Below are 26,424 nucleotides of genomic sequence, written 5' to 3' on the forward strand. Positions count from 1 at the left end.
GAGACCAAGAAAGTATTTATGATCTGGCCAGACGTGGTGGCTCACGCCTGTCATCCCAACTTTGAGAGGCTGAGGCAAGCAGATCACTTTAGGCCAGGAGTTTGAGACCACCCTGGCCAAGATGGTGAAACCGTCTCTACTAAAAATGCAAAAATTAGCCGGACATGCTCACTTGAACCCAGGAGGCGGAGGTTGCAGTGAGCTGAGATCATGCCACGAGATTGTGCAACAGAGCCAGGTTCTGTCTCAAATAAATAAATAAATAAATAATGCTGTAATCAGCACTTTGGGAGGCCGAGGCAAGCATATCACTTTAAGTCAGGAGTTCCAGACCAGCCTGGCCCATATGGCGAAACCCCGTCTCTACTACAAATACAAAAATTAGCCTGGCGTGGTGAAGGGTACCTATAGTCCCAGCTGCTCTGAAGCCTGAGGCAGGAGAATTGCTTGAATCAGGGAGGCAGAGGTTGCAGTGAGCTGAGATCTCACCACTGCACTCCAGCCTGGGCAACCAAAGAGACTCTGCCTCAAAAAAAAAAAAGAAAGAAAAAGAAAAGAATACAAATGCAAAAAAAAGAAAAGAAAAAAATTTTTTGAGATAGAGTGTCTCTCACTGTCACCCAGGCTGGAATCCGGTGGCATGATCTCGGCTCACTGCAACCTCCAACTACCTGGTTCAAACAATTCCCCTGCCTCAGCCTCTTGAGTATCTGGGATTACAGGTGCACACTACCACATCTGGCTAATTTTTGTATTTTTTTTTTTTTTTTTTTTTTTTTTGAGATGGAGTTTCGCTCTTGTTACCCAGGCTGGAGTGCAATGGCGCGATCTCGGCTCACCGCAACCTCCGCCTCCTGGGTTCAGGCAATTCTCCTGCCTCAGCCTCCTGAGTAGCTGGGATTACAGGCACGCGCCACCATGCCCAGCTAATTTTTTGTATCTTTAGTAGAGACGGGGTTTCACCATGTTGACCAGGATGGTCTCGATCTATCGACCTCGTGATCCACCCGCCTCGGCCTCCCAAAGTGCTGGGATTACAGGCTTGAGCCACTGCGCCCGGCAATTTTTGTATTTTTAGTAGAGTATGGGGTTTCACCACGCTGGCCACGCTGGTCTTGAACTCATGATCTAAGGTGATCCACCTGAGATCCACCTTAGAGTGCTGAGATTACAGGTGTGAGCCACCGTGCCAAGGCTCTCCCTCCATTTTTTTGTTTTTGTTTTTGTTTTTTTGTTTGTTTTTGATGTGCTGTCTTAACCATCCAGGTATAGGACATGGGGCCAAACAATTACTTTCAGAATAATTGTGAAAATGGAATTTTAGCTGAACTTTCCCAATAACGTCATCTGGGTGCTCTAAGTCCACAGATGTGTCTCCTTTGGACGCTATTGATAAAAATTTTCACTTTAAGAAAACAAATCTCAGGCCGGGCATGGTGGCTCACGCCTGTAATCCAAGCACTTTGGATGCCAAGGCAGGCAGATCAACAGAGGTCGAGAGTTCAAGACCAGCCTGACCAACGTGATGAAACTGTGTCTTTAAAAAAAAAAAAAAAGAAAGAAAACAAATCTCATCTTGAAACTCTTTAAAGCCCTAAAGAACAACAACATTTAGAGGGAAACGAGATTTTTCTTGAGTTCAACTCAGTTTAATCATTTAAAGAAACACATGTTTTGCTTCTGCCTAAGTAGAAGCTAGTCATGTGACTCACATTTAAATACATCCACAGCTCCCTGTGTTCACCTCCCAGGGCAACCAATTTTTCTGGCCACTCTTGATTCCAACACTGTTTCCCAAAACTTGTCGTTAGATCTGCTTCAGCGAGAGGAATGCCAGAGCCTGCGTTCTTTCCGCTTTGAGAGAACATTTTAAAATCTGCTACATTTGTAGACCTGGCTTCCATCACATATTCTGAAAATCCAGATTGATTTTATTAGAAGCTTTCCATAATAAGCAAACAACGTAAAAGCTTCCCACATGACGAATGCTCCTAAAACCGTCTGTAGAAATAAAAAAGAATCTTTGTTTGAAAGAGTTAGCAACGTCCCAGGAATATTGGAGAACTGAAATGGGGTGTAATCCTTCTTAAGAAAATGTCCTGCAGCCATGCCTGCAGCTGAAGGACTGTTTTCTGCAGTGACAGTGCTGTGGGTGCTGGTGATGTGGGTGGAAGGTGAAGCCCAGTTAGGAGCTCTCTGCTTAACTCTTGGGAAATAGAACTTCCTTTCCGTAAACAAGCTTTGGAAGAGGACTACAGTTGCTGATACTTTTCAGAAGGGCTTGGGTGCCTGAGTTTTCCTTGGCTGCAGGAGTAGCCTGGCATCTATTTTGGAGATGAAGCCAGTTCCTCTGACCATGACTCGTGGACCAGTCGTTACAGTGGCCTGCCAAACCAACCCACCTTTCAAAACCCCACTCCAGGGCCCCTGCTTCAGGACCCGCAGATCCACTCTCCCTGCTCAAATACGCTGCAGTTCCCACCGTTTGTGGCACTCCCAAGCCATTACGTAAGAAAGATGTGTTGTGCAGGTACTGGTTCTTACGAATATGCAGACGGCTAGTATTTGCATCTGGGTGACAAATGAGACGGCATTTGAAACATAAGCAAGCCATGTTTCTATTTTTAATGCTTAATCGGTAACTGGAGAGAGTCACAGTGCTATGAATGAATGCTGATCTGTCTGTGCAGCAGCAGCCCACAGAAGTGCTATTGTCTTTTTCCAAAGCGTCCAAGCTTTTGCATTTGGTTTCATGGTTTCAGCATCAAGAGGGGAAAACAAAATTTAAGGTCAAGTCACGATGATTCGTTAAGGACAATTAATGAGTTGCAGAATTCCTTTCAATATTTACTCAGAAATAAGATATCTGAGGTCCTCAGGGTTGGCAGCTCCAGGTCATGGCTGGTTTGGCCTGTTCTATAACACTGTAAAAAATTCTGACTGTAAGATGAGAATGACTTGTACCCCATCTAAACAAAACGTAGAAACTGGATTTTGCAATGCACACTTTCCATTACTTGACCATTAGTTCTCATTGTTTAGAGATATCTGGCTTCCGGCTCAGAACAGCAGATCGGGTACAGAGCTGGCTTTTCTTGGTACTTGAGACTTTGCTGGAATTAAGTTAAAAGAAAAAAAGGACTAGAGGAGGAGCTGTAAGAAGGAGGGAAAATCACAAATGAGACGTTTCAACACATTTCTGAAAGATGGAAAGCAGCCGGGCGCGGTGGCTCAAGCCTGTAATCCCAGCACTTTGGGAGGCCGAGGCGGGTGGATCACGAGGTCGAGAGATCGAGACCATCCCGGTCAACATGGTGAAACCCCGTCTCTACTAAAAATACAAAAAATTAGCTGGGCATGGTGGCACGTGCCTGTAATCCCAGCTACTCAGGAGGCTGAGGCAGGAGAATTGCCTGAACCCAGGAGGCGGAGGTTGCGGTGAGCCGAGATCGCGCCATTGCACTCCAGCCTGGGTAACAAGAGCGAAACTCCGTCTCAAAAAAAAAATAAAAAAAAAATAAAAAGATCTTTACAGGGGAAAAGGGCATTACCCCCCACCAACTCCTGCTTATATTTAAGGAAAAAAAAATGACCAGGTAGCTGATGTGGTCTCATACTCTGCGGCCATGTATAAAACTCTGTCCCCAGGCTGGGCGTGGTGGTGCATGCCTGTAATCCCAGCTACCTGGGAGGCTGAGGCAGGAGAATCGCTTGAACTTGGGAGGTGGAGGTTGCAGTGAGCTGAGATCGCGCCATTGTACTCCAGCCTGGGCAACAAGAGTGAAACTCCGTCTCAAAACAAAACAAAACAAAACAAAAGAGCAACAACAAAAAACTCTTTTCCCATTGGATTTTTACTCTGGCTAGGAATTTAGACTGGGAGTGGGTGGGGTAGGCTGGGGTGGGGTTTTTAATGGACAGGCTTTGATTAGCGGAGCAGGCAGGAAGCTGACCGCCCTGAACTGGATCTACTGGAGATTCAGGTGCCCATCCCTGGCCCACCGACTAGAACGATGGTTGTGTGGAAGGACTGTCCTTTCTCCAGGCCGTGCACACAGCAGTTGAGAAAGGTCTGTGGACAGGTCAAGCACCGGGACTGTCCAGTACAGTGTCCACAGCCGCTGGCCTCGGTGAACGTTAAGCTTCCTTCTCCTTGCAAATCCGCTACACAGGATGAGCGCTAAGCTGACTGCCCTGTCCATGAAGCCAGTTTTTGAGTGTGAGATTTAGAGGCCACTCAAAACATACTTGGACTCTAGGCTTTGTTGGGGATATTTATCGTCCTGAGGATAAGGTGTGAGGGGGAGAGGAAGGGCAGTGCTGGGAAAAGGAATTGAGTCTGTGTAAATTTGGCCATTAACTTGTAATATTTATTACAGGGGTTAACCTTTAAACGTTTTAACCAGGAATACTGTTGGCCAAAAAGAGTGTGCGACAAATACAAAATGTCCAGCTTTAAGCTCAACTCCCCACACAGTGGGTAGCAGCTTCTCTAATGCAGAAGCTGCCCCGTGGGGACGGCCACCTCTGCACACATGCAGCCCATGGTCCCAGACACCTGGGAAGACGCTTCAGTTCCTTGTTCTCGTTAGAGATCTGAGAACCAACGAATTAATCAGCTCAAAGGAATAGAGTGCTCTAGTTAAGGCCCAGGTTAAATATTAAAAGCATCTCTTAGCTCTTAGTAGCTTTTGAACTTGGTAAGTGGAGTTGAAGTCCCAGCCCGCTCCCGGGGATTACTGATTAACGCCTGTGCACATTTGTACAAGTCCTCCTGGCTGCATGACCATCTGCCCTTCACCGAGCAGTCAACCTCCACCCGACAGGGACAGCTGATGCTTCCTGAGAGGCTGCCAGGTCCCGCCCCGACCCTTTACTGACTGTGGCTTGCTGCATGGGCCTCATAGCAACCTTGTTTTTGAACTCCCGACCTCAGGTGATCCGCCCGCCTTGGCCTCCAAAGTGCTTGGATTACAGGCGTGAACCACCACGCCCGGCACAGCCTTGTAAGGTAGATATTATCTCCATTTTACGGATGGTAACACTGATGCTCCGAAGAGTGAGGAGCTGGTCTAAGGTGAAGCCAGTGAAAGCTGGGACTTGAGCCGCCGTCTGTCAGGACCTCATGGGCCTTTCATTATGCTGTCTGTACCCAAATAAATGACAAACCTAGCAGACTAGACCAGCTGAGCTCTGAATATAAGGAACTATTCCTGTTACCCAGGGTCACCATGTAGGTGGGGTGACTGATACGGTTTGGGATTGTGTCCCTGCCCAAATCTCATGTTGAATTGCATTCCCCGAAATGTTGGAGGAGGAACCTGGTGGGAGGTGATTGGATCATGGGGGTGGACATTCCCCCCCTCCCGTGTTCTCGTGATAGTGAGTGAATTCTCATGAGATCTGGTTGTTTAAAAGTGTGTCTCAGCCGGGCGCGGTGGCTCAAGCCTGTAATCCCAGCACTTTGGGAGGCCGAGGTTGGTGGATCACGAGATCAAGAGATCGAGACCATCCTGGTCAACATGGTGAAACCCCGTCTCTACTAAAAATACAAAAAATTAGCTGGGCATGGTGGCGTGTGCCTGTAATCCCAGCTACTCAGGAGGCTGAGGCAGGGGAATTGCCTGAACCCAGGAGGCGGAGGTTGCGGTGAGCCGAGATCGCGCCATTGCACTCCAGCCTGGGTAACAAGAGCGAAACTCCGTCTCAAAAAAAAAAAAAAAAAAAAAAAAAAAGTGTGTCTCCCCGCCCACCTCCTGCTGCTTTAGCCGTATAGGATGTGCTGCCTTCGCTTCACCTTCTGCCATGATTTTAAGTTTCCTGAGGCCTCTGCAGTCATGCTTCCTGTACAGCCTGCAGAACCATGAGTTGCTGGGACTACAGGCATGCACCACCATGCCCAGCTCATTTTGTATTTTTAGTAGAGATGGAATTTCACCATGTTGGCCAGGCTGGTCTCGAACTCCTGACCTCAGCTGACCCACCTGCGTTGGCCTCCCAAAGTGCTGGGATTACAGGTGTGAAGTCCTGTGCCCGGCCTCATCTGACATCTTTCCAGTCCTGAGAGTTGTGGTTTTTTTTCACTCATAATTTGATCATGGCCAGGAGCTGTGGCCCACACCTATAATTCCAGCACTTTGGGAGGCCGAGGCAGGCAGATCACTTGAGGCCAGGAGTTGGAGACCAGCCTGGCCAACATGATGAAACCCTGTCTCTACTAAAAATACAAAAATGGTCGCTCGCGCCTGAATCCCAGCTACTCTGGAGGCTCAGGCATGAGAATCACTTGAATCCAGGAGACAGAGGTTGCAGTGAGCCAAGATCACACCACTGCACTCCAGCCTGGGTGACAGAGTGAGACTCTATCTCAAAACAAAATAGTAATAATAATAACAATAATAATAATTTGATCGCTGTGCCATATGGACCTTACAACTTTGGTAGACATCTCTTCCTTTTATATAAGCATGCTGTGGGTTATGGACTGAAGGTTTGTGTTTCTCAAAAATTCATCAGTTGAAATCCTAATCCCCAGTGTGCTGGCATTAGGAGATGGGGTCTTTGGGAAGTAATTAGGTCATGAGGGTGGAGCCCTCGTGACTGTGATTAGTGTCCATATAAGAGACCTGAGAGCTCACCCCTCTCTTCTCGCGGCATCATGTGAGGATGCAGCAAGAAGAAGGCTGTCTGCAAACCAGGAAGACAGCCCTTGCCAGACACTGGACCCATTGGCACCTTGATCTTGGACTTCCCAGCCTCCAGAACCTTGAGAAAGAAACATTTCTTGTTTAAGCTCTCCAGTCTGTGGTATTCTGTTAGAGCACGCTGAGCTAAGACGGTGTGTTTGAGAGAATGGAAATACTTAGACCTGAAAATGGAATGCTGCATCCAGGGGTCAGAAATCTGTAGCCAGCAAGCCAAATTTGACTTCCAACTGTTGCTGTAAATAAAGATTTATTGCAACACAGCTACACGCCCATTTGTTTGCATGTTTCTCTGGCTGCTTCTGCATCATTATGGCTGAGAAATAGTCACCATCTGGCCCTTACAGAAAAAGTTTGCCCATCTCTGGTTTAGTTAATGGTTTTCTGGGTTTCATCCATTAATCCCAGATGATATGGTTTATTCACGAAAGAAAAGGGAGTTAATATTAACCACCTAAGCTCTTTAGTAACTTATTTCTGCCTTCATGGCTAACTCACTGTTCTCACCTGGGGCCTCAGGGGAGATTGTTGAGTTATGAAACCCAAAGTCAAAAGGGGAAATAAATTAGCCTCCCTAACGTTTAAATTCCTCCTTTAGGAAGAACGAGAAACTAAATGTGAAAATCGTTTTTACTTTTCTGCTTCTTCTAGTTTCTTCATTCCTAACAGATCAATGTGTTTCCATCTTTCTGTTTTTGTTTTGTTTCCCAGCTGTGACTCCAGACAGGATCCCCAGCGGAGCTTCACAGCGTCTTCTCCGGGTTGTACGGAGACTTGCTTTGCCCTTTTATGTTAGCTCTTAAGGCACCGTGTTAACCTTTAAAAGGCACAGGAAAGGAGGCAGATAAAAAAGCATTTCCCCACCTTTGTTCTTTCTCTTCTTCAGACTCTAATAAAAGGAAAACATCTGGCCGGGCACGGTGGCTCACGCCTGTAATCCCAGCCCTTTGGGAAGACGAGGCAGGCGGATCACAAGGTCAAGAGATCGAGACCATTCTGGCCAACATGGTGAAACCCCGTCTCTACTAAAAATACAAAAATTAGCTGGGTGTGGTGGCACTCACCTGTGATCCCAGCTACTCGGGAGGCTGAGGCAGAAGAATCACTTGAACCCAGGAGGCGGAGGTTGCAGTGAGCCGAGATTGTGCCACCGCATTCCAGCCTGGCGACAGAACAAGACTCTGTCTCAAAAAAAAAAAAAAAAGGAAAAAATCTTTTAGATTTTTAGTTTTGCAGCAACAGCACTAGAAATCAATTAAACGTTAGTTTTAGTCTACTCAAGAATACCGATCCGAGAAAAAAGAATACCTATCCAAATATTTTGACTACTTAAACTGAAAACAAACTTACACCAAAATGAAATGATCAGAAAAGAAACTCAGTCTGTTTGCACAAGTGTACACCCCGCATAGTCCATTTGACATAGCCCAACTCTACAAGTGTTTGTAGGGCACCTGCCATGTGATACATTTGGGGATATAGACATGAATAATCCATAATCCCTATTCTTGAGAAGCCCAGGGGCCAGTGGGAGAGACAGATGTGTTAAATAGTTAAAGTAACAAGAGAAACATGTAATAACAGGTTCAAAATACAAAGGAAGGGCTGGGCTACAAGGGCTTATGCGTGGAATCCAGCACTTTGGGAGGCCAAGGCAGGAGGATTGCTTGAGCCCAGGAGTTCAAGACCAGCTTAGTTAGCCTAGTAAGACATTATCTCTACAAAATAATAATTTGTAAAAAAAATAACCAAGCCTGGTAGTGCACAGCTGTAGTCCCAGCTACTCAGGAGGCTGAGGTGGGAGGATCCCTTGAGCTGAGAGGATGGAGGCTGCAGTGGACTGTGATCATATCACTGCACTCCAGCCTGGGCAACAGCGTGAGACCCTGTCTCAAAAAAAAGAAAGAAGTAGGAATGTCTGCAAGCAGAGGAAAAATGAGTCGGGAAGCTACTGAGGTAAGCCTGCTGAGGTACTAAGGACACAGGACCTTCAAGGAGGTCAGTGCGCCAGGCAAGGGCAGGGCAGCAAGAGACAGTGCTGTTTCCCATATGGACTAAGCTTAATGCTATAGTGAGGAAAAGAGAAATCTGATTTCTTTTCTTTCTTTCTTTCTTTCTTTTTTTTTTTTTTTTTGAGGCGGAGTCTCAATCTGTTGTCCAGGCTGGAGTGCAGTGATATACAGTCTCAGCTCACTGCAACCTCCTTCTGAAATAACCTCCTGAGTTCAAGCAATTCTCCTGCCTTAGCCTCCCAAGTAGCTGGGATTACAGGCGTGCGCCACTACGGCCTGCTGATTTTGTATTTTTAGCAGAGACAGGGTTTCATCATTTGGTCAGGCTTGTCTCAAACTCCTGGCCTCAGGCAATCCACCCGCCGTGGCCTCCCAAAGTGTGGGGATTACAGGTGTGAGCCCTGCTTTTTGTTTTTTGAGACAGAGTCTTGCTCTGTCACCCCAGGCTAGAATGCAATAGCAACCTCCGTCTCCTGGGTTCAAGCCATTCTCCCACCTCAGCCTCCGGGTAGCTGGGATTACAGGCATCTGCCATTATGCCCGGCTAATTTTTGTAGAGAGGAGGTTTTACTATGTTGGCCAGGCTGGTCTCGAACTCCTGACCTCAGGTGATCTGTCTGCCTCGGGCAGTGCTGGGATTATAGGTGTGAGGCCAAGCAATCCAATTTCTAAAAAGCATCCTGCATTTTGAAGAAAGTGAAATGAAATCCAAAAGTGAAAGGAGGCTCCCCCTGCCCCCACGAAGTCTTTGGGCGCATGGGGCACGTGGCCTGTGTGGTACCACAAGGGTGCTGGATGAGCACACAGCAAACATCCAGAGTTTTGGCGTCAGCAGTGGAAGGAACCCTGGATAATACGTGCTCTGGGAACAGAGTCCTGAAGAAGGTGGTGACTCTTCCAGGGTGATCCAGCACGTGTTCCAGAGCAATCCTTTGTTGAGAGCTGTGGTGTGCTGGGCACCCTGTGAGGCTCCGAAGTTCTCTCAGCAGCATTATGGGGTAGATTCTGTGGTCCTCCACTTGATGTGTGGTCCTCCGCGGAGTCTTGGGGAGCCCAAGACACTCACCCATAATCACACAGGTAATCTGTGGGGGAGTCTCGGGGTCTCCCTCCAGGGCCTGTGCTCTCCTGACACCTTCCTTAACCTGAGGCCAGAATTCTGGCTCCCAGCTGTTCCCCGCATCACCAGCAAGCCACTGACACTAATAGACCAGCAGACAGTTGCACAAATGGCCTCAGTGGCACCTGTAAAGCATGTGTCCCTGTCCTCGAGGGAACTCTCTCCCAGACTGGAGCTGAATCAGCATCTTTCACTCCTAAAATAATCACAGTCCAGCTTCCAGTTCGTATAACCTGGCACCCATGTGCCTGCCTCTAGTGGCCAAATGCGTGAGGGGAATATTTGGATTTGCATGGCATCTGAACCATCGTTACATCAGGCTCTCCACTGCATCTCGAAGTCCAAATGAGATCTGAACACCAGCTGCCCAGAGCAAGCTTGGGTTGTCATGGTAACCAGGCCATCCTGCTCTTCTGTACTCCAGCAGTCCACGTAACACCACTCAGGTCTTAGCTACAAAGCTCAGCTCGCAGCGGGCCCCTCTCTCACCTCTAGCTGCATGTTTCAGAACGCTGGGTGGGGAGAGGAGAGCTTAAGTAAGGTACTTCCTTGATCTGCTCTTCCTCTGATTAACCTGTCAGCTAGTTCATATGCCCTGACTGCGCACCATTTGCATGGGAGGCCCCGTGCTGAGCGTGGGGATGGGGATGCCTTTAGCAAACGGAGATGGAATCGAAAGTCTAGGGAGCATCCCGTCTGTAATCCCGTAAACACTTGAGGCCCTGCTAGACTCAGGCATTGTGCTAAGCCTGGGGGGGCAATGAACATGACATAGACCAACCTTGCCCTCAAAAAACCTGTACGCTGGCTGGGGAGATAACAGGGTGAACAAATAACTGCAGTCCAGAGGGATAAATCGGATAGAGCTCACACACAAAGTCCTGGGGCAAGTACCTCTGCCTGGGGACATCAGGGCAGACTTCCCAGCAGTGGAAACTTTTGAACTGCTTCCTTTTTTTTTTTAGACAGAGTCTTGCTCTGTTGCCAGGCTGGAGTGCAGTGGCATGACCTCAGCTCACTGCAACCTCTGTGTCCCCGGTTCAAATGATTCTCCTGCCTCAGCCTCCTAAGTAGCTGGGACTACAGGCAGTCGGCCTCCCAAAGTGCTGGGATTACAGGTGTGAGCCACTGCGCCCGGCTTTTTTTTTTTTTTTTTGAGACAGAGTCTTGCTCTGTCGCCCAGGCTGGAGTGCAATGGCACAATCTTGGCACACTGTAACCCCTGCCTTCCAGGTTCAAGCAATTCTCCTGCCTCAGCCTCCTGAGTAGCTGAGATTATAGGCACCAGCACCAGCCACCACAACAGGCTAATTTTTGTATTTTTAGTAGAGACAGGGTTTCATCATGTTGGCCAGGCTGGTCTTGAACTCCTGACCTTGTGATGTGCCCACCTTGGCCTCCCAAAGTGCTGGGATTACAGGTGTGAGCCACCACACCTAACATGAACTGCTTCTTAAAAGATAAATAGAGGTTGCTGGGTGCGCTGGCTCATGCCTATAATCCAAGCCCTTTGGGAGGTTGAGTGGGCGGATCACTTGAGGTCTGGAGTTTGAGATCACCCTGGCCAACATGGTGAAACCCCGTTTCTACTAAAAATACAAAAATTAGCCAGGTGTGGTGGTGGGAGCCTGTAATCCCAGCTACTCGGGAGGCTGAGGCAGGAGAATCGCTTGAACCTGGAAAGTGAAGGTGGCAGTGAGCCAAGATCATGCCACCATTTATCAGGCAGAGATAATAGTGAAGGGCGGTTCGCGTGGAATGGGGAGAGGTGGGGATGTCCAGATCGGAGGAACCCTGACTGCTGCCGAGCAGGCTGGTTTTCATTCTGAGGGCTGCGGCGAGTTGATCGAGTGAGTTTCAGCTGCCCAACATGGAAAATGGAATGGAGAGGACAAAAGGCCAGAGTGCAGCCGGGCGGCTGGGACAGTGGTCCCAGTGAGCTGGCGTGAGCTGGGGTCTCTCCTTCCAAACAGTGGCATTCTTCCACCTCAGTAGCAAACTGTGGAGCCGATCCTTTGATCCTGAAGGGCTCGGGGGGCCAAACTCTTTCCTCCACCATCTGTGCTGTCCGGGGATCAGGCCTCTCAAGAGGGTTGTTTCCTGCCTTCCAGGTTCAGCTCTGTTGATTAGAAGTGGCCGCGGTGACCAGGATTGGCAGTGCCCACACCTAAGAGCTGCAGTGAGTTGGGAACCAGGTTATCCCACCAAGGCCAGACATAGGGACCAGGCTTCAGGCTGCACGGGCCTTGGAGCTGGCTTCCAGGAGGGGGCTGGAGCCCCACCCTTGCCTGGACTCAAGTGATCTGCCTGAGCTGGCCTCCCAAAGTTCCGGAATTACAGGAGTAAGGCACCTCACCCGGCCTAAAGTTGTGTATTTTTCTTCCTGACAATAAAAGGAAGTGCTGGCTCTCATATCTTGTATACCGTAAATAGCTTTGCTGTGACACCTTCTTTCTTTCTTTCTTTCTTTCTTTCTTTTTTAAAATTTTATTATTATTATTATTTACAGAGATGGGGTTTCACCACGTTGGCCAGGATGATCTCAATCTCCTGACCTCACGATCCGTCCGCCTCAGCCTCCCAAAGTGCTGGGATTACAGGCGTGAGCCACTGCACCTGGCCTCTTTTTATTTTATTTTTAAGACAGAGTTTTGCTCCTGTCACCCAGGCTGGAGTGCTATTGCGCCATCTCAGCTCACTGCAACCTCTGCCTCCTGGGTTCAAGTGATTCTTCTGCCTCAGCCTCCTGAGTAGTTGGGATTACAGGTGCCCACCACCACGCCCAGCTGATTTTTGTATTTTTAGTAGAGACAGGGTTTCACTATATTGGCCAGGCTGGTCTCGAACTCCTGACCTCAGGTGATCCGCCCACTTTGGCCTCCCAAAATTGCTGGGATTCCAGGTGTGAGCCACTGCGCCCAGCTAATGCCACCTTATTTCTTTGCCCCTCTCACTTTCTCACTAAATGTGGAGACTCTGGCAGAGTCACTCATACTGCTGGACACAGGCCCATGGAGCTGGATGGGGAACAGGAAGAGGGCAGCTGATCTCTTCTCAGTGCTGTGGTACTAGTTTTTTGTTGTGTTTTTTCAGGTGAGATGGGTAATGGGCTGACCTCACAAAGTTCGAGGCTGGCACACTTCACACTGCATGTGAACACCCCTCATCATGCTCACAAACTACAAAGGACTGAGATTGCTTTAAATTCTTTATTACTCCAGTTACCCAGGCCAAAAGCCCTGGAGTCATCCTTGAGTCCTGTCTCTTCCAGCCCACCTCCACGTCCTTAGCAAGTCCCTAGCTGTGCCCTCAGTTGGCATCCCAGGAATCCGACCACCATCGGGAACACCCTCATCTCTCGCTTCCATCTCCCTGCTCCCTGTGACCTGGCAACAGACTGCTCCCAACTCAGCAGCTGGAGCTAAAAGCCAGGCCTGATTATGTCCCCTTGTAACTTGAAATGTTTCCATATCGAAGTGTCACTCAGAGGTCCCTGAGTCATTCAGAAGCCAGCAGCAGACCCCACTTCCTTCAGAGGTGAAGCCAAAGTCTTTACAATGACTTCCATGATCCTCTCAGGTGGGCCCTGGTTTCACCTCTGATCTTGTCCCTTCTCAGTCCTCTCCAGCCTCCCTGGCTCCTTGCTCTTCCTCACCCAGGCCAGACACTCTCGAACCACAGGGCCTTTGCACTGACTGTGTCTGAGTCCTTCTCCCAGGACCCACAGCCCACGTCCATTCACATCTCTCACCTCCTCTGGCCTCTGCTCACATTGCTTCTTTGCAAGGAGGCCTATTTTGTTTTAATCTTTTTTTTTTTTTTTTGGTAGAGACATGGTTTCATTATGTTGCCTGGATTGGCCTCAAACTCCTGGGCTCAAGTCATCCTCTGGCTTCAGCCTCCCAAAGTGCTGGGATTATAGGTGTGAGCTACCATATGGGCCTGGAAGTCCTGTTTTAAATGAAAACCCCCTTCTTCACATTTGAGATCCCATTTTTTTTTTGAGACAGAGTCTTACTCTGTCGCCTAGGATGGAGTGCAGTGGCCCAGCTGGCTCACTACTACTGTCATCTCCCAGGTTCAAGCAATTCTCCTGCCTCAGCCTCTCGAGTAGTTAAGATTACAGGCACCTGCCATCATACCCAGCTAATTATTGTATTTTTGTGGAGACAGGGTTTCACTATCTTGGCCAGACTGGTCTTGAACTCCTGACCTCAGGTGATCCGCCCACCTTGGGCTCCCGATGCGCTGGGATTACAGGTGTGAGCCACTGTGCCTGGCCAATCCATATCCCTTTATTTTGCTGTTTTCTTTCTATAGCCCTTTGCCTTGTAATGTACAATTCAATGTACTTATTGATTATGTTTATCAATTATTATACTGATTGGTGCTTTTACAGTGTCTGAACCTCAGTAACTATTTGTTACCTTGCTGAATAGTGCGAGAGGAGGCTCTGTGAGAGCCTCTCTCTCCTCTGGGGCAAGCCTGGGCAAACAGTCCTCAGAACTGCTCCTCACAAGTTCTTGTTCTAGAGCAGGGCTATTTCTAGCCACATGCACACCATCTGTATGGAGCAGGAGTGGGGTCTGTTTGCAAGTACCAGCTCTACGGAGCAGCAGCGCTTGGGAAATGGATACACTCTGGATTCGGGGGGAGTCTCCCATCTGTGTGCTGTGGATAGACTGCTTCATCTCACTGCCCCTTCGACTGTGGATGAATAATAACTGCCCTGTGTTGTTGAGAGAAGTGAATAAAATTAAAAGTGATAATGCATGTTGAGCAATCAGTACAGCATTCAGAAGATAACCAGGATCAAACAGTGAGCTAAAAACGCTTTTGCAAAAGAGAGCTACTTAAAACTCAAAATATATTTTCCCAGAAAGTCAGTGGAAAATACCTATTCCTTGGAGATCATGAGAAAAGTTTGGTAACTGAACAGAGAATGTATCACAAGCTGAAGACTCATGACAACTCAGTGACTGTTTTTGAGGCCCTAGCCGGGGCCAGCCTGTTCCTGTGATGGGTGGGGCTGCTTTAAGCACAGCCTTGCTTTTTACCTTTGGCTCTGGACATGTGAATAGGATTGGAAGCCAGAGCGCCAAGGACAGAGCCGGTGCAGTTTAAACGCCATCCTTCCAGGTGGGCAAGCAGAAGCCTGGGTTGGGGGGAAGCAGCTCCCCCGGTTCACAGGACAGAGGGCTGGCAGCGTGAGGACTGTGCAGGGTAGCAGGTGAAGGTCTCCCAGAGCAACCACTCCCAGAGGAGTGTGGAGCTGGCGCAGGTGCCAGCAGCCAGTGCGGAGAGAGGAGCTCCACAGGGTAGGCTTGTCTTCCAAATCCTTGCTCTTTTTCTTGAGACAGACTCTCGATCTGTCACCCAGCTAGAGTGCAGTGGTGCAATCTCGGCTCACTGCAAACTCTGCCTTCTGGGTTCAATCGATTCTCCCTCCTCAGCCTCCTAAGTAGCTGGGATTACAGCTGCCGGCCACCATGCCTGGCTAATTTTTGTATTTTTAGTAGAGACGGATTTCACCATGTTGGCCAGGTTGGTCTCGAACTACTGACCTCAAATGATCTGCCCACCTCAGCCTCCCAAAGTGCTGGGAGCCCTGTGCTCCCAGCCCTGTGCTCTTTTTGATGCTTGTCTGACTGTGGCAACGCCTGTGTGCAATGTGGAATAAAAATGTCGCCTCTTTTGCAATAAAAATGTCCCAGTGTTCTCTATATAATGAAAACTGTGTCCTACCCTTAGCCTCCAAACAAGCCCCTGCCCGGCCTCTGTTCCTTCAGGTCGTGTTTCAGGTCAGTTTCTCCCTATTAGTTCCAGAAGGGAAGCAGAGCTTTTCCCTGCCTCTGCCTGGAAGAAAAGGCCCTGAGCCTTCACGAGGCTGGGGCGCCCCTGGTGGCCACCAATGACACACATTCCTAGGCCAACCCGGGAGCTCTGGCTGGATGAGGCTCCCAGAACTTGCTCCCAGAACTTCCAGACATCTGCCCCACGGTGGAGGGGGTGAGAGTAGCTGAGGGATTCAACAGATGCCATGAGGGAAAGCGCGCTCTTGGATTAGGATCCTCTATGTATTTGAGAAGCTTAAAGTTTAAAAATGCATTTGTTGGCTAGGCATAGTGACTCATGCCTGTAATCCCAGCACTTTGGGAGGCTGAGGTGGGCGCAGATCACTTGAAGTCATGAGTTCAAGACCAGCCTGGCTGACATGGTGAAACCCCATCTCTACTAAAAATACAAAATTTAGCCAGGCATGGTGGCATGCACCTGTAGTCGCTGCTACTAGGGAGCCTGGGGCAGGAGAATTGCTTGAACCTGGGAGGTGACAGTTGTAGTGAGCCAAGACCTTGCCACTGCACTCTAGCCTGGGCAACAGAATGAAAAAAAGAAAAAAAAAAAATTGTTTCCACATGACATAGTGGAGACATGAGCACAGGGAAGTGTGGCCCAGCCAAGCTACCCCAGAACAGGAAGGGCTGAGCAGCACTGAGGAGCCCATGGTGAGCGTGATGTGGGTGTGATCGTGTTCAGTGACCGAGCAGAGAAAGGCCCAGAGGTGTGTGTCATGATGGCGGACTGACCAGACGATTCAAGTAGGGCTGACTCCCTGGCCTCGCCCCTCAGAGATGAAATCTTGAGTCGATCTCACAATTTAAATATGATAAAGCTAACAGACCAGGCCGTGGTGTCACAATGAGATGACAGTGGATGATTAAGGCGAGCCGAGTGACCCTAAGAAGACGCCAGTCCAGGGAAAAACAGGTTGGAAGACGTACAGTCTAGGTTGAAGATGTGTGCTGAGATCACCTTCCCTACCTAACAAGGGGGTGAATATTCCAGGTTCCCCAGCTCAGGTCACCTTGAGAGAGGAAACCTGCTCCCGTGTCCTGATTCTGGTTCAACTGATGTTATTTTCTTATACATTTTTAATTTTTTTGAGACACGATGGCATTTCCCCAGGCTGGAGGGCAGTCAGTGCTCACTGCGGCCTGGGCCGCCTAGGGTTAAGCCCAGCTGGGCTTGAGTGATCCTCCTGCTTCAGCCTCCTGAGTCCTGAGTAGCTGGGACTACAGGCATGTACCACCATGCCTGGCTAATTTTTAATGTTTTTTTTTTTTTTTTTTTAAGAGATGAGGTTTTGTTTTGTTGCCCAGGCTAGTCTCAAACTCCTGGCCTTCCGTGATTCTCCCACCTTCACCTCCCCAAAGTGCTGGGATTACAGGCGTCAATGAACATGCCTGGCTCAACTCATGTTAGCTCTAGCTCAGAATCTGTACCTGGCCTACTCTGAGAAAAGAATTTTTCTTTTCTTTTCTTTTCTTTTTTTTTTTGAGGTGGCGTCTTGCTCTGTCGCTCAGGCTGGAGAGCAATGGTGCAACCTCCGCCTCCCAGGTTCAAGCAATTCTCCTGCCTCAGCCCCCCAAGTTGTTGGGATTACAGATGCCCGTCACCACGCCCAGCTAATTTTTGTATTTTTAGTAGAGACGGGGTTTCACCATCTTGGCCAGGTTGGTCTTGATCTCCTGACCTTGTGATCCACGCACCTCAGCCTCCCAAAGTGCTGGGATATAGGTGTGAGCCACTGTGCCTGGCCAGTTATAATAATTTGTAAATATAGCTTAAATCACTTATGAAAATTGATAGAAATTTGCAATAATTTAAAAATATTTAAGACCACATAGGCCGGGCGCGGTGGCTCAAGCCTGTAATCCCAGCACTTTGGGAGGCCGAGGCGGGTGGATCACGAGGTCGAGAGATCGAGACCATCCTGGTCAACATGGTGAAACCCTGTCTCTACTAAAAATACAAAAAATTAGCTGGGCATGGCGGCACGTGCCTGTAATCCCAGCTACTCAGGAGGCTGAGGCAGGAGAATTGCCTGAACCCAGGAGGCGGAGGTTGCGGTAAGCCGAGATCGCGCCATTGCACTCCAGCCTGGGTAACAAGAGCGAAACTCCGTCTCAAAAAAAAAAAAAGACCACACACACACACACACACGTTTTTGAGATTAGGGTCTCACTATGTTGCCCAGGCTGGTCTCAAACTCCTGGCCTTAAGTGATGCTCCTGCCTCAGCTGCCAGAGCTGCTGGGACTAAGGTATGAGCCACTGCACACTCAGCATAACAGACTGATTTTTAAGGTTTTATATATAGATGGTCCTAACTTAGGATGACTCGACCACAATTGTTCGACATTACAATGCCGTGAAAGAGATACACATTCAGCAGAACCTGTGCTTCACATTTTGATCTTTTTCTGGACTAGCAATATCAGTAAGGGACTGTCTGGCCATGATGGGCAGTCACAGCTCCCCGTCAGCCTGGCGATCACGGGCAGTAAAGAACCAGCACTGTAGACAGTGCACTGTGTTGCCGGCGTCCTTTGGATACTGTATTTTGTGATTAGGCATCCCATAATGTATACACAATGCCCATCTGCATATGGAATCCAACCATTTGTTATAAAATAGGCTCCTGCTGGCCGACTTTCCCCAACTGCAGGTAATGTAAGTGCTCCAAGCACGCCTAAGGCAGGTGAGGCTGGGCTGTGACGGTCCGTAGGGTAGATGGATTAGACGCATGTTCCAATGATATGTTCAATTATGATGGCTTTATCAGGGGTAACCCCATCGTAAGTTGAGGAGTATCTCTCTATTCAAGTACTGGTATTTATTTATGGAATATTGTCTAAACATCAGGGAGATGTCTTTTGTCAAGCCCTAAATTAATCACTAGACTCTTTTTATGAGGAAGCAAGTAAAAGGTTCAGCTTTTAAACAACTATCATCTGAAATTGTTTTATTTTTTTACTCAAGCTAACATTAATGTTTAGATATTTCCTGCACTGCTTTTGAGCTCTTTGCTTGATACATTCTTCTCGAATCATTTTCTAGGTCAAAGCAGAACCGGACACACATGCGCACATGCAGTCTTAGGAGAGGCAGGAAACAGGAGAAAGGTGTGGGCTGCCTCAAGTCACATGATCAGCTTCCTAGGAGTCAGGTGGCTGTGGGGTGGGCACAGCCACGCAGTGTGGGAGTGGGGATGCAGGCGGAGACGGGAGGGAACGGCTGACCTCTGGCTCTGTTTCGCGTTCGGGAGCAGGTACAGTGGAAGAGTCATGTGGGGCTTTTTGGGCACGTGAGCCAATCAACACTCCTTTGCCTGTCTGCTCTCATGAAGAGTCTCTTGCTGTCTCAGTTCTGCTTTCCTCTTTGTCAATTCCATTTTCCACTCTGTGCTCTCAAGAGCCGCCACCTCCGATCTCCAAGCTTCACAGGCAGCAGCAGGACAGTTTCTCTCTCCCTGCATGGGCAGCCAATGGCCTGAAATCCAGCTTCCATAGTAAGGCTGGTGTGGATGGCCTGTTCCTAATGGGTGAGGAGAATAGAAAATGTCCCTCCCCAGACCTTAGGGGACAAGGACGACTGGGAGGGAGGGAGTTGGCTCCCTTCAGTCTTGAAGTCTGGGAATGGGGGAGGGTGGTCTCCAGTAAATGTGGGGAGTTGCTAAGTACAGATCAGGGAGAGCGTGGGCGGGCAAGAACAAGAGATGCCCATGACTGAGGCAAAGTCTGAAGGGTGAGAACTGTGTCTAAACTCCACTGGTGGCTATTTCTGGTTGATTAGAACAGGGATGATTTTACTCTGTCTATTTTTTCTTAGTCTCTACAATGAATGGACATTCGTTTCTTTGTTTGTTTGTTTTATAGCTCTGTCACCCAGGCTGGAGTGTAGTGGCACCATCATGGCTCACTGCAGCCTCAATCTCTCAGACTCAAGCAATCCTCTCACCTCAGCCTCCTGAGTAGCTGGGACTACAGGTGTACACCACCATGCACAGATGCTTTTTTCATTTTTATAGAGACAGAGTCTCACTATGTTGCCCAGCTGGCCTCAGACTCCTGGGCTCAAGTGATCCTCCCACCTTGACCTCCCAAAGTGCTGGAATTGCAGGTGTGAGGCACTGCACCCAGCCTGCATTCGTTTTATCATGAGAAACATACGATAAATTTTAATTCAAAAGTTGAACAAGTCTAAGCTTCTTTGTGGTACTAAATAATTGTTTTATATGCATTTATTTTATCTTCCCAGATAACTGCAATCTCCTTGGAAACAAGAACTCTACCTCCTTGGGCTTCCGTGTTCCTCCAGTGAGTACCACTGTGTGCCAGGTGTCATTCTAGATGCCGGGATGCAGCAGTGAGCAGGACAGGTGAAAATGCCCATCTGACATTCTAGAGGGGATGGGGAAATGTGAGCAAGCGAAGAAGTCAGTATTAAAGAGAAGGCAACCGGTGCAACAGAGAAAGAGAAGGAGGGGCCAGAGGCTGGGGAGTGCAGGGTGAATGTTTAGGGCTTTACGCAAGCCGAGCCATGAAGTGGTCTCGCTGTGAAGATGACTTTGAGGAAAGCCTTGAAGGAAGTGAAGAATGAGTGAGTGCCACCGGTAGAGGGGACCACAAGGCCAGAGGAGCCCCTGAGGCAGCTGTTGTATCTTCAGTTTCTCAGGAAGAGGAGGAGGTCCTTGGTCTGCAGGGCTGGGCGTAGGGAGGACACAGGCAGAGGGGCTGGGAGCGGACCATGTGGCACCCTGTGGGCCTTTGAAGATTGGGACTTCCGCCAAGTGGGATGAGACAGGGAAGTCAGAGCGCCTCAGGACAGCCGGAGCCCAGCCTCCCTTCCTCCAGGCCCTGTTCTTCCCACGGAGACCTGTCCCTCCACTTCCTGGAGCGCTGTCTTGCCACTTTGGTTTAGTTAATCCACCCTAAGTGTGGTTCTTCAAGCTTCTGAACATGTGTACCCACTAGGCCCAACGTCCAGCCTCACCGATCTCTCCAGGACTGCCATCCGCACGGGGCCACACTGAGATCAGCCTCTCGGGCCTGCCTCTTAGGCTCCACCAAGGAAGAACAGCAACACCTCCCGGGGTCATCACGGGGCTTTTGAGTGGTGGGTAAAGGGGGAGCCCTAGAAAACCCTGGCAGAGCTCACAGTCATCACACCAGCTAGCATTCCCTGAAGATGCTATGTGCAGGCACTGTGCAACCTCTGCCTCCTTGGCTCAAGTGATTCTCCTGCCTCAGCTTCCCAAGTAGGCGGGACTCCAGGCGCATGCCATAATATATAACTGCAACATATATAATAGGAAGAGATTCTGTCCAAATCATATAGAGCTCCTGTAAATCAATCAGAAAGTGATAAATGACCCAATCAATAAGTGGACAAAGCCCAGGCACAGTGGCTTAGGCCTGTAATCTCAGTGCTTTGGGAGGCTGAGGCTAGAGAATCACTTGAGGCCAAGAGTTCAAGACCAGCCTGGGACCCATAATGAGACCCTGTCTCTATAATAAAAAAATTAGCCAGGCAATGGTGGTGGTGTGCACCTGTAGTCCTAGACACTTGGGAAGCTGAGGCAGGAGGATTGCTTAAACCCAGGAGTTCAAGGTTGCAGTGAGCAATTATTGCGCCACTGCATTCCAGACTGGGTGACAGAGCAAGCCTATTTCTTAAAGAGAGAGAGAGAGAGAGAGAGAGAGAGAGAGAGAGAGAAAGAGATGTGACAGACTAAGAATTTTAAAATAAGAATAACAAACATACTGAAATCTGTGGATTCTAAGTTCTAAGAGTTAAAAGCACATAGTTGCATTCTTATTTTTATTTATTTATTTTGAGATAGCATCTTGTTCCGTTGCCCAGGTTGGGATGGATGTAGTGGTGTGATCATGGCTCACTGCTGCTTCAACCTCCTGGGCTCAAGCAATCCTCCTGCCCCAGCCTCCTGAAAAGCTGGAACCACAGGTGCATGCCACCACAGTCAGCTAATTTTTTATTTTTCAGAGACAGGGTCTGTGTTGCCTAGGCTGGTGTTGAACTTCTGGGCTCAAGCCATCCTCCCACCTCAGCCTCCCAAAGTGCTGGGATTACAGCTGTGAGCCACCATGCCCGTCCAGTTGTCATTTTAAAGGGCTAATATTTGCAACAAGATTAAGATTACATCCCCTGTAACTATTTAATGTATGATGAAAAGTTTAAACGTTAGTTTAATTTTTATTTTTATTTATTTATTTATTTATTTATTTATTTATTTATTTTGAGACGGAGTTTCGCTCTTGTTACCCAGGCTGGAGTGCAATGGCGCGATCTCGGCTCACCGCAACCTCCGCCTCCTGGGTTCAGGCAATTCTCCTGCCTCAGCCTCCTGAGTAGCTGGGATTACAGGCACGTGCCACCATGCCCAGCTAATTTTTTGTATTTTTAGTAGAGACGGGGTTTCACCATGTTGACCAGGATGGTCTCGATCTCTCGACCTCGTGATCCACCCGCCTCGGCCTCCCAAAGTGCTGGGATTACAGGCTTGAGCCACCGCGCCCGGCCAATTTTTATTTATTTATTTTAGTTTTAGAGACAGGGGTCTTGCTGGTTTCAAATGCCTGGTCTCAAGCAATTCTCCTTCCTCAGTCTCTGGAGTAGCTGGGAACATAAGGGTGTGCCACTGTGCCTGGCTAAAGGTGACTTTAAATGTGTGCGAATGAGCACATCACTTTTCAACACCGGTTTGGAGGTTATCTGAGCACAAAGAAAATCACTGCTCCCAAAGGCTTCTGCACTGGGCTGGCTGCCTCATCCTCAGCCTCGCTATCCCCTGAAAATGGCCTCTCAGTTCCTGGCGCTCTCCAGTGCGAATGTTCTAGAGACTTATGATGTGGTGACACATCAACATCAAACAGCTCCATCTGGTTGTCCATCCAGCTTCCTGCTTAACCGTTTCCTGCCAACTTCTGAGTAAGCGACACGTAAACTAAACACAAAGTTGAACTGGGCTGCTTCTGAGACTTGTGGTGGTGGCGCTGCTGTGCTGTGCTACGTCCGGAACGCAGAGCTGAGTGCTACTGTGCCCTGCTACGTCGGGAACGCAGAGCTGGGTGCTGCTGTGCCCTGCTACGTCGGGAACGCAGAGCTGGGTGCTGCTGTGCTGTGCTCTGTTGCAGATGTTGAGCTCCCGTCCACCGCCCACCGCAGCAGGACGGCACGGATCGCGGGGTGCGGCGTCCTCCCTGTCCCCGGGTCGTGCTCCTCCCTCCGCTCGCTCCTCTCCGGCGGGGCGGCCGGGGCGCCGTCGGCCGCGGCTCTCTCTCGCGCTCCCCTGCTCCCCTGGCCGGGCCAGTCTCCCAACGGAGACGTACGGGTGGGTGGGCCGGCCGCCGCCTCTGCCCGTTCCTCTCCGCCTCTCCGAGACGCAAACTCAGATCAGAGGTGGCGACTCCTGAATTTAAGCGTATTCGCGGAGGAAAAGAAACTAACCAGGATTCCCTCAGCAAAGGCGAGTGAACGGGGAAGAGCCCAGCGCCGAATCCCCGCCCCTCGGTGCGGCTTGGGAAATGTGGAAGACCCACTCCCGGCGCCGCTCCTGCGGGGTCCGAGTCCTTCTGATCCAGGCCCAGCCCATGGACGGTGTGAGGCCAGTAGCGGTCCCCAGCGCGCGGGGCGAGGTCTTCCCGGAGTCAGGTTGCTTGGGAATGCAGCCCAAAGCGGGTGGTAAACTCCATCTAAGGCTAAATACCGGCACGAGACCGATAGTCGGCAAGTACCGTAAGGGAAAGCTGAGAAGAACTTTGAAGAGAGAGTTCAACAGGGCGTGAAACCGTTAAGAGAGTCTCCCTCTGTTTCACCACGTTCACCAGGCAGGTCTCGAACTCCCGACCTCGTGATCCGGCTCACGGCAGCGTCGACCGTCCTTCCCTGCACTCAGGCGATCTCCGCCTCCAAGTAGATTAGACTACAGGATTCTCCTAAGCCCGGGAGGTGGAGGTGGTGTCAACTAACAGCTCGAGATGATCTCAAACTTTTGCTCTCCAGCCATCCTCCCACGTCGGCCTTTCAGACTGCTGCGATGACAGGCGTGAACATGAAATGGGCCTGGTCGTATTTGTCTTGTGTGTTTCTTTCCAGTCCTTGTTTCCGGTCCGCATGCATAGTTGATAGTAAGGGTGTTGCAAACAAAGATAATTTTCACACACATCTCACGATCCTGCCTTTTCTTTCCAATGCCACAAGCCCCATCAAGGGTGGCGTGCCTGATCTCTGACAGTTTTATATAGTGTAGAAAGTGTTGGCGTTGGCCGTGAGCACCTTTTTTTTTTTTTTTTTTTTTTTTTTTTTTTTTTTTTTGGACGGAGTTTCTCTCTCTGTTGCCCAGGCACAACCCCCGCCTTCCGGGTTCAAGCGATTCTCCTGCCTCAGCCTCCACAGTAGCTGAGACTACAGGCGCCTGACACCACGCCTGGCTAATTTTCCTATATTTATTATAGACGGGGTTTCACCACGTGGGCCACGAAGGACTTCACCTCTTGATCTCGTGATCCTTCCGCCTTGGCCTCCAGAGGCTTTCATGGTGGGATTTCCATGGGACAGGCATGCATGTATGCGAACTGACAGGGCTTTCCAGATCCATGTCCTGGCAGATGACTCTGGCTCGGAGTCCCCCATTGGCTGCCTGACTTTTATTATTATTCTTATTATAATTCTCTTTTTTTCTCTCTTTTAAGCTGGGCTCGCCTTCCCATCCATGTTGCTCAGTTGCTCAGGCTGGCTGGCCTCAAACTTATGGCCTATTTCAACTTTAGTATTGTTGTTGTTGTTGTTCCTATTATTTTTTCGAGGTATGTGGTGGAAGCTACTGCTACTCAGCTGTGTTGGGAAACTCTGTTCTTAGGACAAATTTTCATACTCTGTGAAAATTTCCCCTTCAAACGATCATCTCTTGAAAGATGGAAATGATTTAAAAAATAAAGAGAAAGGCCGGGCGCGGTGGCTCAAGCCTGTAATCACAGCACTTTGGGAGGCCGAGGCAGGTGGATCACGAGGTCAAGAGATCGAGACCATCCTGGTCAACATGGTGAAACCCCGTCTCTACTAAAAATACAAAAAATTAGCTGGGCATGGTGGTACGTGCCTGTAATCCCAGCTACTCAGGAGGCTGGGGCAGGAGAATTGCTTGAACCCAGGAGGCGGAGGTTGCGGTGAGCCGAGATCGCGCCATTGCACTCCAGCCTGGGTAACAAGAGCGAAACTCCGTCTCAAAAAAAAAAAAAAAAAAAAAAAAAAAGAGAAAGACAAAAAGCAACAACAGCAACAACAAAACGTTGAGCCGGGCACTGCTGTGCTTTGCTACCTTAGGAACATTGAGCTGGGCTCAAAGACTCATGCCTGTCATCCCAGCACTTTGGGAGGCCGAGGTAGAAGGATTGCTTGAGCCCAGGAGTTTGAGACCAGCTTGGGCAATATAGTGAGACCTCGTCTACACACACACACACACACACACACACACACAAAACAAAAACAATGTAATTTGCAGTTTTTTGTTTTTTTTTTTTTTTTTTTTGAGAGAGTCTTGCTCTGTCACCAGGCCCCAGGCTGGAATGCAGTGGCGTGATCTCGGCTAACTGTAACCTCCGCCTCCCAGGTTCAAGCAATTCTCCTGCCTCAGCCTCCTGAGCAGCTGGGACCACAGGTGTGCGCACCAGCACACCCAGCTAATTTTTGTATTTTTTAAAATTTTTATTTATTTATTTATTTAATAAAGACGGGATTTCACCATGTTGGTCGGGCTGGTCTTGAACTCCTGATCTCAGGTGATCTGCTGGCCTTGGCCTCCAAAGTGCTTGGATTACAGGCGTGAGCCACCATGCCCGGCCTAATTTTTGTATTTTTTTGTAGAGACAGGGTTTCACCATGGTCTCGATCTCTTGATCTCATGATCCGCCCACCTCGGCCTCCCAAAGTGCTGGGATTACAGGCGTGACCCACCATGCCTGGCTTGCAGGTCATATTAAAACAAAGTTTTTGAGAGTCTGGAATTCTGGAGTTAGTCAGACCTGGGTTCAAATCCTAGCTGTAGGGTTGGGTGGGGTGGCTCATGCCTATAATCTCAGCACTTTGGGAGGCCAAGGTGGGCGGATCACGAGGTGAAGAGATCAAGACCATCCTGGCCAACAGGATGAAACCCCGTCTCTGCTAAAAATACAAAAATTAGCTGGGCGTGGTGGTGCATCTGTGTAGTCCCAGCTACTTGGGAGGCCGAGGCAGAAGAATCACTTGAACTCGGGAGGCAGAGGTTGCAGTGGAGATCGTGCCACTGCACTCCATCCTGGTGACAGAGCCAGACTCCATCTCAAACAAACACATCCTAGCTATATTATCACCTAAGATGTCTTCTTGCCAATAACTTTTAAGTTAAGTCTAATAAAGCCTTCTTCTTTTTTTTTTTTTTTTTGAGACGGAGTTTTGTTCTTGCTGCCCAGGTTGGAGTGCAATGGTGTGATCTCGGCTTATTGCAAACTCCGCCTTGCAGGTTCAAGTGATTCTCCTGCTTCAGCCTCCCAAGTAGTGGGAATTATAGGCAGCTGCCAGCACATCTGGCTAATTTTTGTATTTTTAGTAGAGATGGGGTTTCCCTATGTCGGCCAGGCTGCTCTCAAACTCCTGACCTCAGGTGATCTGCCTGCCTCAGCCTCCCAAGGTGCTGGGATTACAGGTGTGGGCCACCGAGCAGGGCCTAATAATAAAGCCTTTTGGTCTAC

At 49.1% G+C, this 26,424-nt stretch overlaps 1 long non-coding RNA gene and 2 other non-coding genes across 3 annotated transcripts; 1 reads left to right on the forward strand and 2 right to left on the reverse strand.

Moving 5' to 3' along the window:
• Positions 1 to 7,413: 7,413 nt before the first annotated feature.
• On the reverse strand, positions 7,414 to 7,534 carry LOC120362249 (small nucleolar RNA SNORA26). Its single transcript, XR_005578206.1, has one exon. It is a non-coding gene; the product is annotated as a small nucleolar RNA SNORA26 (small nucleolar RNA).
• A 5,394-nt stretch (positions 7,535 to 12,928) lies between these two features.
• LOC120362304 (small nucleolar RNA U13) lies at positions 12,929 to 13,027 on the reverse strand. The gene has a single exon (XR_005578255.1). It is a non-coding gene; the product is annotated as a small nucleolar RNA U13 (small nucleolar RNA).
• A 4,578-nt stretch (positions 13,028 to 17,605) lies between these two features.
• LOC141583621 (uncharacterized) lies at positions 17,606 to 25,169 on the forward strand. Its single transcript, XR_012516318.1, has 2 exons — positions 17,606 to 18,947; positions 19,937 to 25,169. It is a non-coding gene; the product is annotated as an uncharacterized LOC141583621 (long non-coding RNA).
• The last annotated feature ends 1,255 nt before the right edge of the window (positions 25,170 to 26,424 follow it).

The sequence above is a fragment of the Saimiri boliviensis genome, chromosome 1 (assembly GCF_048565385.1).
Source record: "Saimiri boliviensis isolate mSaiBol1 chromosome 1, mSaiBol1.pri, whole genome shotgun sequence".
Classification (NCBI taxonomy): Eukaryota; Metazoa; Chordata; class Mammalia; order Primates; family Cebidae; genus Saimiri; species Saimiri boliviensis.